Source organism: Miscanthus floridulus, chromosome 18 (genome assembly GCF_019320115.1).
Source record: "Miscanthus floridulus cultivar M001 chromosome 18, ASM1932011v1, whole genome shotgun sequence".
Classification (NCBI taxonomy): Eukaryota; Viridiplantae; Streptophyta; class Magnoliopsida; order Poales; family Poaceae; genus Miscanthus; species Miscanthus floridulus.
Genome location: NC_089597.1, coordinates 47290446 through 47302894, shown reverse-complemented (window position 1 = coordinate 47302894; position 12449 = coordinate 47290446). Strand labels below are relative to the sequence as shown.

At 50.3% G+C, this 12449-nt stretch overlaps 1 pseudogene; it reads left to right on the top strand.

Annotated features, from left to right (window-relative positions):
* Positions 1 to 840: 840 nt before the first annotated feature.
* Positions 841 to 11711, top strand: LOC136520064 (uncharacterized; annotated as a pseudogene).
* Positions 11712 to 12449: the final 738 nt, after the last annotated feature.

The window sequence follows — 12449 nt, the reverse complement described above, 5'->3', positions numbered from 1 at the left end:
CAATGCCTCCGGTGGGTAAAAAAAGCTTCTGCAGATTGTTTCACCCATGACCTCTTACAATAGCCGGGGTTTGGTATTTATACCCGAAGCTTAAACATGAATCCTATTTAAGCACGTTTTGTTACAGACTTTGGCATAAAAATGAAAATATTCCTCATTTAAGATAACTTGGAGTCTAATCTTTCCCTTTTTGTAGAGTCCAATATGTTTTCGTCTTGGCGTTGATCGTAGCCTTGTCGTTATCTGCTGGCGCTGTCCGAAGAAAGCCGATTCCTAGATTTTGTGTCTGAATCAGCTATTTCTAATCCGTCCGCAATTGATCCCTTGATGATATGATCCTGGGAGCTTCTGAGTCTCTGTGACTCTCCTTCCAAATTTTGGTGTAAACAGGCCGTGTCCTCCCCCCACGGGGCATGGGAATCGACCCCCGGTTGCCCGAGAGCGTTGGATGCCGACACGCCAATGGGTAAAGTTGGATGCGACGATGGAGCGGGCGTGCACGGCGAGGATAACGGCGCAGCCATACGGCGGGATCTCGCGAGGGGGAGTGCACGCAGGGCGAGTGAGTGGGATTTCGTGAGGGGGAGCGCACGCTCGGGGGAGGGGGAGCGAGCGGGATCTCGCGATGAGAAGCAGAGCTAGATCTCGGGACTCAGGCAAGGGCGACGGTGCAGGCGCGACGAGCGCAAGGGCGGAGCGAGGGGAGGGGGATCGAAACGTGGGGCGGCGGGAGGAAAGGGCTACGGGGCGGGGAGAGGTATCGCACGGGGCAGAGTGACAGGACGAAGCTGGAACGTCGGAAAAAAATGTTTCTTTTTATACGTAGGAGATTAAGCTACGATAAAAAAAAACGCTTTCCACCAGGTTCTCCACACCCACGGCCACCAGATTCGCGCCGCTCATCCCGCCGCGTCACTGCGTCCAGGCACCAGCGCCGCCCGCGCGGAGCCGGAAGCCGCGCCAACGGCCGCGGAGCCGGCAGCCACCTGCGCCGCCCGCCACCCGCACCGCCCCGAGGCCCGAGCCACCACGCCGGCAACTTTTTGTCGTCGCCGACTGCTGCACCCAGCCGCCACCAGCAGCGCCGCCCCGGGACACCACGCCACTACGCCGCTGCCGACCATCCCCCAGGCAACAGCCAACAGCACTGTCGCACGCCGTCCTTCTGGCAGCAGCCCCAGCCCCCTCCGCCGTCGTACGGTGCTGCCTCTTTTCTTTTTCTTTTACGATTTCGATTTATTTTCCATGGATTTGTCCTATTCAGATCCTCAATCAATTTGTCATCTTATATTTTTCCTTTCCGCTCTTGTTGATTGATGCGCTCATCTGACTTGATTTCACTCGCCGTGGCATTTGAACTGCGGTTGGGGGCTTCTTTGTTGTTGCAGCACCGGACGTCTAGCGGGAGCAACTCTAGTTTCTGGACCACCAACTCTGGCGCCCCTGTCTTGAAGAACAATTGGGCTCTCAGTCGGTCAGCAAGGTCAGACCATGACCTCTTCCTGCCTCTAATTGCCTCGTCTCTCCATCCTGGTTTCCTTTTCCCCTACACGAATCAGTATGTAGCATATATGTTCTTGATCTGTGCTAGACTTTCTGTGGTGAATTAACTGCTCGCTATTGTGATCCCTGCACTAATATTGCACTATCGAAGCTTGGTTGTAGTAGTGACCTGAGGATTTCTCTTCCAATTCTTTCAAATCTTGCATCTAGATGCGCTTTTGATTGATTTTCAGTGGCTATTTTTGCTGCTCTATATATACAGATTAATTCACCTGTCATATAATTCCGTCAATGAATTTTGCTGCTCTATTTTGCACAAATTTAGACATAACAGAAATTTCCAGTGACTAATTTTTTTATAGCTGCTCTATTTTGCACTGTGATTCATTGGTTATGGTGTGCTAGCTGTATAGGAAATTTGTTATTATGTCTTTTAGTGTTCAACTACTAGCTGTATAGGAATTTTTATTTTGTTTGACTGAAGCAATTTGTGTTATCTTTAAATTTGTAACAGGTTTCTCACTGTGATCTCGTTGGTTGTTGCTGCTTTATTTGCTATTGTCAGTTGCCCATCTCGCTTCCCCACCCGCTCGTTTCTCCCCCCGCCCTCGCCTCCTCCTGTGGCGATAGCTTCCCTTCCTCAAAACCTTCTAGATGCGGACCGAAGGACCCGGCCGCCAGCCGCAGCATCCGTTGGCGAAGGCGAAGTAGGCAGGCTCGGGTTCTAGGGGTGGCCTTGCTGGCCTGGTATGGACCAGAGGAAGGCCATCTTCCGTGCGAAGCTCCGCGAGACCAAGGAGAAGCAGCAGCGGCGCATTGACCCGGCGCTCATTAGGTCCTCCACCGACTCTCTCTCTCTCTCTCTCTCTCTCGATCTGTGTCTTCGATTTGGTTCTCGATTATCTTTTTGTGGCCTGCCGCTAAGATCATTCAGTGTCCCTGTACAAGGTGTAACCATAGGGCATTTGGACGAACAGCCGGCGCGAATTCTGGCTAGTCATGTGCAAAAACTAGCCTTTCTTTTTGTTGTTTTTCTCTAACCAATTCACACTACCTCCGAATTACAGTATGACTCTTGGTTCGCTGAATTAATGCTTAGCATTATCATGGTTTGGACTCTTACATATTGTTTTTCTCTAACCTATTGTTTTTCTCCCCAACGTGATATCGAAATTTTAGTTCGAATGGATTCCAGTGACCATTTTTTTTTGAAATAATGATTCCAGTGACCAGTATCCTGCATCTGTGCATCATTTAGTTATTCTGCATATGCTGTCATAGATCTTGAGAGCATAGATGTAAAGACCACAAGTAGTCGCCCTGAGTTTTAACTACAAACTGTGAATGTGTTTCAAATTGCACTTGGACTGCTGAGGATCTTAGTTAAGAAATACTACTATGAACTAGGAGACATCAAATTGACATCTTAAAGCTTCATAATCTTGTGCAGGTATAACGAATTTGACCAGCCCACATGCAGAGTATGCAATATTACGCTAAAGTCTTAAGCACTCTGGCCTGCACACCAAGTGTCACGGAAACATCATGAGGTAAGAAAGCCTCGCCTGTGTTAATTGATTTAGGCTTGAGAGTTGGTGTTTTTGGCTGCTTGTTAAGAAAACCACCCAACTGAATATTTTACTGCAGCAATACACAATACATAACTGTGCAATCTTATCCTATATAAAACTAGGGGCTTAAGCGTTTGTGCCCTTGTTTTGAAGCGAAATGGTGATTTTGCCCTCGTTTTTTAAACTTTGTGATTTTACCCCTGCGTTTTCGAACTGAAAGAAGAGTCCGCCCCTACTCCGTGAAGTGTGGTTCACGGTGTTAAATTTTGGATGCATGGACAAGATTGCCCATATGATTTCACCCCTATTTTGTTAGAGAACGTTGTGATTTTACCCTTATTTCAAAATTAAACTTTTGACATATTTTGTAGGGATGTTGGCAACAAAATTAGACATAAATTTATGGGTTCGATTTAGTATTATAAATCTGGGTAAAGTTTTTCAAAGTTTACAAAATTTGGACACCATATGTATGCTAAAATTCAGACAAACACAATTTATTTGGACATCATATATATCTGCCAAATTTTTAAAATTCAGCCAAAATTGGACATCTAAAATTTGATGTCATGTTAAATGGACAAATAATAGTTGTGCCAGCCTGCCAGGTGAGCAAAAGAGCAGCACCCGGCGGTTCGTGGTGAGACCGTGAGGCTCAAGGGGCATTGTCGGCGGTACGCAGCGCGGCGTGCGGTGGCGGCGCATGAGTGGCCATGGTGTGGGCCCAGTGGCATGGCAGCACGGTCGCAGGCATGGCTCGTTCTCTTCCCTATGTCCGACATAGGACCATGGCCACGAGCGCCACACTAGCTGCAGCAAAGTGTATGACCGAGTCTGAGAGCCATGGTGTTGCCGCCTGAGCGACCAAAGCACCGCAGCCGCACTGTCCGTACGGGATCCGTGCCGCCGTCGTTCCACCCGCTGGTCCTTGTGGTGGCATGTGCAGATCTTGTGGATCCGACGTGGGCCTCCTCGACGAGGCAGCGACGCCTGTCGAGGACCGAGGTATACCTAGTTGCTGCAACCCGCGCCCACGCACTGCTGACCTTTGTTGTGGGCCGCCAGTACATGCGTCGCCCCAAACAAGCCCCCAACCCAAGCCATGGCTAGGCTCGACTGTTTTGGAAAGGGAGGATTTTTATAGATTGATTTTATTATTGTTGGCAGTGCACCTATATTATAAAGGGCACCTTAGGAGATTGTAATCTTTATCGAAGAAGGAATAAACCTCCCTGGGTATTGGGATGGGGTTTTACCCTTTGACGGTGGTGTCGGGCGTTTCAGCCGCCGACACCGGACAAGTTCCCACCGCTGAGATTCCTCGCTACCTTCTGCGTTCCAATTCCAAGTCCCATCTACTCCTCCGTTCTCCTCTACGCTCACTGCATCGCCCACGCCGCATCAATTTGGCATCAAAGACCACGAGTGCATCGACCACCATGTCCGGCACCCTCGCGATCCTGCGGTCATGGATGCGAAACTAGATCGTATCTTGGGCCAGCTCAACACCATCAACAACCGCCTCAATCCCACGACGCTAGGCTCGCGCGCGTGGAGACGGGCAAGCCCGACGCTGGCAAGGGCAGCGGCGGGGACGGCCACCACGGCTGTGAGGATGACACCCGCATCGGCGGGGATGACAATAGTGGTGGCAGCGAGGACTATGATGGGCGCGACGTCGATCGGGATCGTGCCTGGGCGGAGTTCCGCGACCACGCCATCCGTGATCGGGACCGCTAGCTGGACTCGCACGGTCGCTATGATTGTCGCGACCAGGGGCGCTTCGATCTTGTCTTCTACGGACGCGGCGGCCGCGACTATGACGACCGCGGCGACCGCGACTATGACCGCAGCGGGTGAGATTACGACCGCGGTGACCGTGAGTGCGACCACAGAGGCCGGGCCTTCGATCGCGGCAGCCACTTCCGCGGTGCCCCAGACGGTCGCCGAGAGCCCCACCGGCCGCCTAAGATTCCGTTTCCCAACTTCAACGGGGAATCGGACCCGCTGACTTGGCTCAACAAATGCGACAATTACTTTTGCGGGCATTGCGTTCCAGAGGATGAGAAGGTTTGGTTGGCGTCTCTGCATCTCGACGGCACCGCTGCGGAGTGGTATTACCAGATGGAGCGTGACTTCGGCATGGTCTCTTGGCCGCGCTTCGTCGATTTCGTCAACCTCCTCTTTGTCGATTTCGTCAACCTCTGCTTCAGGCCACCCATCCGCTCCAATTCCCTCGGGGAGATCAAGGACCGCTTACGCACAAGCACTGTTGAGTAGTATTCGTGGCGCTACCTTGCCTTGCTGTCGCGTTGTGACAACCTCACCACGCGGACTAAGATTGACCTCTACACCAGTGGCTTGGGTCTGCCACTGGCCTCCGACGTGGAGCTGCAGCACCCCGTCGATCTGCAGTAGGCCATGAGTTTGGCGCGGGCATGGGTCAGCTACTGTCAACAGCTCGGTGGCACCTAAGTGTTCTACTCGCTGCGCCACTGCTTCGACCGGCGCCTTCGGCTCTGCTGCCAGTCTGCAGGACGACAAGCAGGAAGGGCCGCGCTCTCGCTTTCGTCGCCTAATGCAGACTGAGATGCAAGAGAAGCGACAGAAAGGGCACCGCTATTTCTGCCCGGAGCCTTATTCCAAGGATCACAAGTGCGCCGCGAAGGGCGTCTTCCTCATGGAGCTTGCGGAGGGCGAGGAAGACCTGCTTGGCGACGATGTCACTAACCTGGAGATATCCTTACATGCTCTCACTGGCCTTGGGCCTGCTAATTCCATGATGCCGCAGGTGGTGATCTATGGTATTCAGCTCAGGGCTTTGGTTGACACGGGCTCCACGCACAACTTCATTCACTCAGCGGTGGCTGCTCGTTTGGGGACTGTTGGTCACCGAGCGTGCTAGGCTGTCGGTGATGGTGGCCAACTGCAATCGAGTGCGCAGCCCTGGCGTATGCCTCGCCACGGACGTACTCACCCACGACTTACGCTTCTCCGTCGACTGCTTCGCCCTCGACTTAGGTGGGTTCGACCTCGTCCTTGGTGTCCAGTGGCTACAGACCTTGGGGCCCATCGTTTGGGACTTCGACGCCCTTTCGATGGCCTTTTGGTTCAATGGTCGCGCCCATCACTGGCGTGGCACGGCTGTCAACACCATGGCCGACCCCCGCACAGTTCTGGACGAGTTGCTGCTGTCCTACAAGGACATCTTCAACGAGCCCCACGGTCTACCCCCGGTTCACCGCCATGATCACCGCATCCACTTGTTGCCGGGCTCTCCTCCAGTGGCGGTGCGGCTGTACCAGTATCCGCAGCTGCTCAAAGATGAAATTGAGCGCCAGTGCGATGACATGCTAGCCCAGGGGATCATTCGGGAGTCGACATCGCCTTTTTCCTCCTCGGTGCTCCTAGTCCACAAGCCGGACGACACTTGGCGCTTTTGTGTCGACTACCGCACGCTCAACGACTGCACCGGCAAGGACAAGTTTCCTATCCTGATCGTTGACAAGCTTCTCGACGAGCTCAAAGGTGCCCACTTCTTCACCAAGATTGATCTTCGCAGCGGGTATCATCAGGTGCGCATGCACTCGGAGGACATCGCCAAGACCGCGTTCCGTATGCATCGTGGCCACTTCGAGTTCTTGGTCATGCCATTCGGCTTGACCAACGCGCCGGCGACGTTTCAGGCTTTGATGAATGATGTGTTGAAGCCCTTCCTCCGGCGCTTCGCACTTGTTTTTTTTTATGATATACTAATATTCAGTCCCACGTGGGCTGAACATTTACAGCATGTACGAACTGTGCTGCAGCAACTCCGTGATCACCACCTCTTCGCCAAGCGCTCCAAGTGTTTCTTCAGTGAGCCGTCGGTCGCGTACCTTGGCCATATCGTATCGGCTGATGGGGTCTCCATGGATAGCAACAAGGTGGTTGCGGTGGAGGCCTGGTCGCGTCCCCGTTTGTCGCGGGCCCTTAGCGGTTTTCTGGGGTTACCGGCTACTAGCGCAAGTTCATCGCCGGATAGGGTGGTGTGGCTGCGCCACTTGCAGCCCTCCTCAAGCGGGAGGCCTTCTCCTGGACCGATGAGGCAGAGGCGGCCTTCCTCCAGCTCAAGGCGCCGCTTGTGTCTGCTCCGTTGCTGCAGCTACCTGACTTCAGCAAGCGTTTCATTGTCGATTGTGATGCTTCAAGAGCTGGATTTGGCGCAGTACTTCATCAGGGAGATGGCGCCGTGGCTTTCTTCAGTCGAGCAGTGGCAGTTCATCATGCCAAGCTACCAGCTTATGAGAGGGAGCTCATCGGCTTGGTGAAAGCCGTACGTCACTGGCGGCCATATTTATGGGGTCGTGCTTTCACGGTCTGCACAGATCATTGGAGTTTCAAGTACATCCTTGATCAGCGCCTCATGACGATTCCGCAGCACACGTGGGTGACTAAGCTCTTTGGTTATGATCTCACGGTCAAATACCGTGCGGGGAAGTTGAATACTGTGGCTGATGCTTTGTCCCGCCGCGACTCCGACATACCTTCTGTTCGCGCAGTTTCCGCTCCAACATTTGCCCTCTACGATGATCTGCGACTGGAGCACTTGCATGATCCGCAGGCCCAGGGGCTGCGAGCACAGATAGCAGCTAGACCAGCACCTGATGGCTGGGCATTGCTAGATGACATGCTGATGTACCGGGGGCGCCTTTTTGTTCCAGACGCCTCAGTGTTGTGGCCGTGTCTGCTGCAGGAGGCACATGGCAGCCATGAGGGGGCGCAGAAGACTCTTCACCGATTCCGGGCGTCCTTCTTCAATGCTCGTGCACATCGCTTGGTCCGTGACTACGTCCGTGGCTGTGCTGTTTGTCAACGGAACAATATAGAGCATTTACATCCGGCTGGGTTGCTGCAGCCTTTGCCCGTTCCAGAATATGTGTGGAGCGACATCGCCATGAATTTCGTTGAAGGATTTCCGCGAGTCGGCGGGAAGTCGGTGGTCCTCACTGTGGTGGATCGGTTTTCCAAGATGGCTCATTTCATCGCCTTGAGTCATCCATATTCAGCGAGTTCGGTAGCCCGTGCCTTCTTCGACAATATTGTGCGCCTCCATGGGATTCCCTGCTCCATTGTTAGTGACCGCGACACGGTGTTCACCAGCAATTTTTGGGAAGAGCTTTTTAAGTTGGCCAATGTCTGGTTGCTGTGCAGTTTGTCATTTCATCCGTAGACTGATCGGCAGTCGGAGGTGACCGACCGCATCATCGTGATGTACTTGCGCTGCTTGGCTGGTGGTCGGCTGCGTTCTTGGCTCTAGTGGTTACCATGGGCAGAGTTCAGTTACAATACTTCCTTCCAATCTGCTCTTTGTGCCACTCCTTTTGAGGTGGTCTATGGCAGACCGCCGCCACCTTTGGCGTGTTACCTTCCTGGTTCGGCCCGGGTGGCTGCGGTGGATCGGCAGCTTCGTGACCGTGATGAATTCTTGGCTGAGATCCGGGATTGGCTGTGTTTGGCCCAGGACGTGATGGAGCATCAAGATAAGAAATGCCGCCTAGTCGAGTATGCTGTGGGTGATTGGGTGTTGCTGTGTCTCCACCACCGCACGGCTGTTGGCATCACTACTGCTTCGCCATCCAAGCTCGGGCCTCATTTCTTCGGACCATATCAGGTGATTGAGCGTATTGGGGCAGTAGCCTACTGCTTGCGCCTTCCCCCCCAAGGCGCGCATTCACGATGTTTTCCATGTCGCTCTCTTGAACAAGTTTGTGGGGGAGCTTCTGTCTACCTTGGTTCCACTGCCTTCGCTCCTCCATGGCCGGGTGGCCCAGGCCCATCTACTCCTCCGTTCTCTGCGCTCATCGCATCGCTCACGCCGCATCACCTTCGATTTCGTCACGCCGCCGGACACGCCCACGCAGCAGACCGTAGTCGCCCAGGCCCACGCCGCCGGCCGCCTGCACCTGCGCAGCCAAGCTGCAAACCGCACGCGCCCTGCCGGCCTCCGACTGCCACCACATTGCTGTACGTACGCCCACCGCCTGGCGGCCGCAGCTAGGGTTTGACTCTTGATTTGGGCAAAGTGAAAGGGTAGGGAGGTACGGTGTGGGGAATGTGAAGGTGAGGGTAGTTTTGTCTTTTCGTGTGTGGGCATATTTTGTTTTTATGTTTTTCGTCTTTTAATCCACCAACACTAACACCGTCACAAACCAGGGGCAAACAACTGCTTCAATTCAAAATCTTGAGGGCAAAATCACAGAGTAAAATCACAATTGCACCTTGTAGTAGGTGTAGAAACACCATATTCCCATAAAACTAAGTCTTCTCCATTGCTTCATTTTTAAAAAAGATTAGGCAAAGAACTATGTAACAAAACCATACATGGTTGTTTTCGCTGCTTGTTTTGCTTGTTCCATATGAAACTGAACAGTGTTAGATAAATACATATTTGATGCAGGCCTGGTGCAGTGGTGAGAGCTATCTCACTGAGTCACCAGGTCACGGGTTCGAAGCAGCCTCTCCGCAGATTTTGCGGGGGGAAGGCTTGCCTCGGTTTTTCCCTTCCCCAGACCCCACTCATGTGGGTGCCTCCAGCACTGGGTCTGCCCTTTTTTGTTGTTGTTATGATTATTTTTGTTTGTTGGATCCGAAACACTTCTAGCATTCTTGTAAACCATTATATCCCCCGCCTCCCCGCCCCGCGACAATTTTCAAATTTAGTTTCTGTTTATTATCAGATAGCGTACATTTGACCAGAACTGCATGGACATGATTTTTATGTTGACATAATTAGTTAAGTATACTTAATTGCTCCAAGAATAGGCTTATTGTTTATGAAATCATGTTGATATACTGCATTCAAAGTGTATTTGCTCTTGAAGTTGAAGGTGCCTTTTTTTTATTACTTCTGAACTGAGCTTGTATTCTGATTTAAGGCAAAAGCCGCCGCTGCTAAGGCTGCAACAGGTGCAAGATCTAGAGGCAACAGTGCCAAGCAAGAGCAACCATTGGAGTCATTGAGAAACAAAAATCTTCCACACTACCTACCAATTTTTTTGATAATCAGGGAACTAAAAGGCAAAGTGATGGTGAGAATACCTAATGACCTCCCTTGCTCCAGATAGTGTAAAATCAACTGGGTCTGTAGTATTGCTCTAGAGGCATTTGCGTATATTATTTTACATGTCATGCTGCTGTTATGTATGTCTGATAGATTATCATTATCATGGAAATAAACGTTTGTTATTTTGCTTTTGAGTTTACATTTGATTCCTCCTTTTATTCTGCCACTTGTCCAGTGTTTGCCTTCCATTATTTTTTTGTCACCTCTATGTACACTTGCTCAGATACCATGTTAAAAAAAAACTCGGGTTGTAGGGGAAAAGATTGCCCCCACGGCATTGCTCTCAGATACCATATTTCTGTAGAGTTGTGCGTACCCAGTGCAGAGAGCTCCCGCTCTGTGCGGGGTCTAGGGAAGGGTGTCAGTGGCAAGCCTTACCCTCGCCTGTACAATGCGAGGAGACCGCGACTCGAACCCGAGACCTTCCGGTCACAAGCGGTAAGACTCTACCGCTTGCACTAGGCCCGCCCTTCATTTCTGTAGAGTTGTGCATTCTAGTCTATTTCAATTGTATTTTCAAATGAACCATCTGTATTAAATTGTCATTTTCATGTTCTCTTATTTAAATCTACAACTGCCAATAAACTGTAATGTCCTATTGTTCTTCCTAGCTGTACCTGACAAATCATTAAACCTATCAGTCTGCCACTGTGTTAACTGTTAAATGAAACACGGTGTAGGATTTTAATACACCATGAAGTTGTTTAGAATCTTTACCTACAATGTCTAAGTATAATGTTAGTTATTCTGTTTTTTTCTGTACATTTGTTATGTCAAATATCTAATGCAGATGTGTTTCCTGTATAGCTTTCTACGCTTTCTTCCTGTAAAATGGCTATTTGTTAGGGCCCTTAGTAAACTCAACAGTTTTGTGAACATCAATGCATTGATATAACATCTTTGATTTCTAGATACTGGTTCTGAGGGAAGGTCTATGCGCCGTGAAGTTGCTGTTATTCAACCAAAGACCATAGGAGCAAGCACTGATAAATCATCTGTTAGGATGGATCAAATGCCAAAGAAAGGGAGTCAGAGCAATACCAGTGTCAAAGGAATCCTTCCAGGGAATTTTTGACTATGGAGAAGAAGATGAAGCTCCAACTCCAGTTCCAAAAGATCTTCAGATTTGTTTTTACCGAGAATTCTAGCCCAGTTCTTCAGATTTGTTTTTACATGAAGAAAACACTGTAGTTTTACATCTTTGGTCTCCCTGTTCGAATTAGTTTCCAGTTCCCACCATTCTGTCTACACCTATACCGGAGTTCTGAGTCTTCTGACTACCTGAACCGACTGCGAATCCCTTGACTGATTGAACCTCTTTACACGGTTCTGACCAACGGTTTAACTTGTTCCAAGAAATTTTGCACGTTTGCTTCCGATTTTGTAATATAATATCTTTAGGAGTACATGTTAAGCAAGTTTGCCTCTAGATCACGATCCTTTCAGAGATTTGCTCGTGAATTTCAATCTTTTGCTGTTGTCACGAGGACATCTGACATCTCAATTGGTTGATTGTTGGATGGTTGAAGGGACGCCTCCTGTGCAGATTGACTGCCTTGTGCATGCTTCAACGCTTGTGCTACCACCTACAGGGCTTTTGTCTATCTAATGTTTGTTTCTCTGAGTGATGACTGACCAAGTGACGGTGGCCTTGTTTTGAAAGAAAAAATCGTACTTCGGCGGGTAAGTATGTAATGTAATCATGTAAGCAGGGACAGAGCGAGAAAATACAAATGATGATAGCTAAGTACTCATAGATGAGTTGTTAAAGGGTGTAAAAATATGCTGCGACTAGGAAATTTGTGCTTCGAAGATCCATCATATAATACATATGCTTAAAAAATGATCTAAAGAAAAGCTGTGAACCAAAAATGACAAAACAAATATATAAAGTAACTAGAGTTGACGTGATAGAGCCAGTAATCTGGAAGAGCTTTATTGATGAACTAGTAATTTGGAATGGCTAAACCTAGAGATCAGCAGCGGTAGAGCAGGTTCGCCCTCCCTGGGAGGCTCCAAACGTGATGCTCTATTCTCTGCTTATCCTCCCTAATCAGCCGGCCCATTGTTATATCCCCCAATGGCCGGCTGGGACCTAACAAACTCACTAACAAACTGGCTCCCAGATCCTAACTTATAGGAAAAGATAACTATGGCCTAAAACTAGCCACTAGAGGCTGGCGCCTTCTTCCTGCTGTATTGCTTCCCAATGAAAGCGTCTACAACACTTCCACCCTCCTTTCGAAACAGCTCGTCCTCGAGCTGGAATT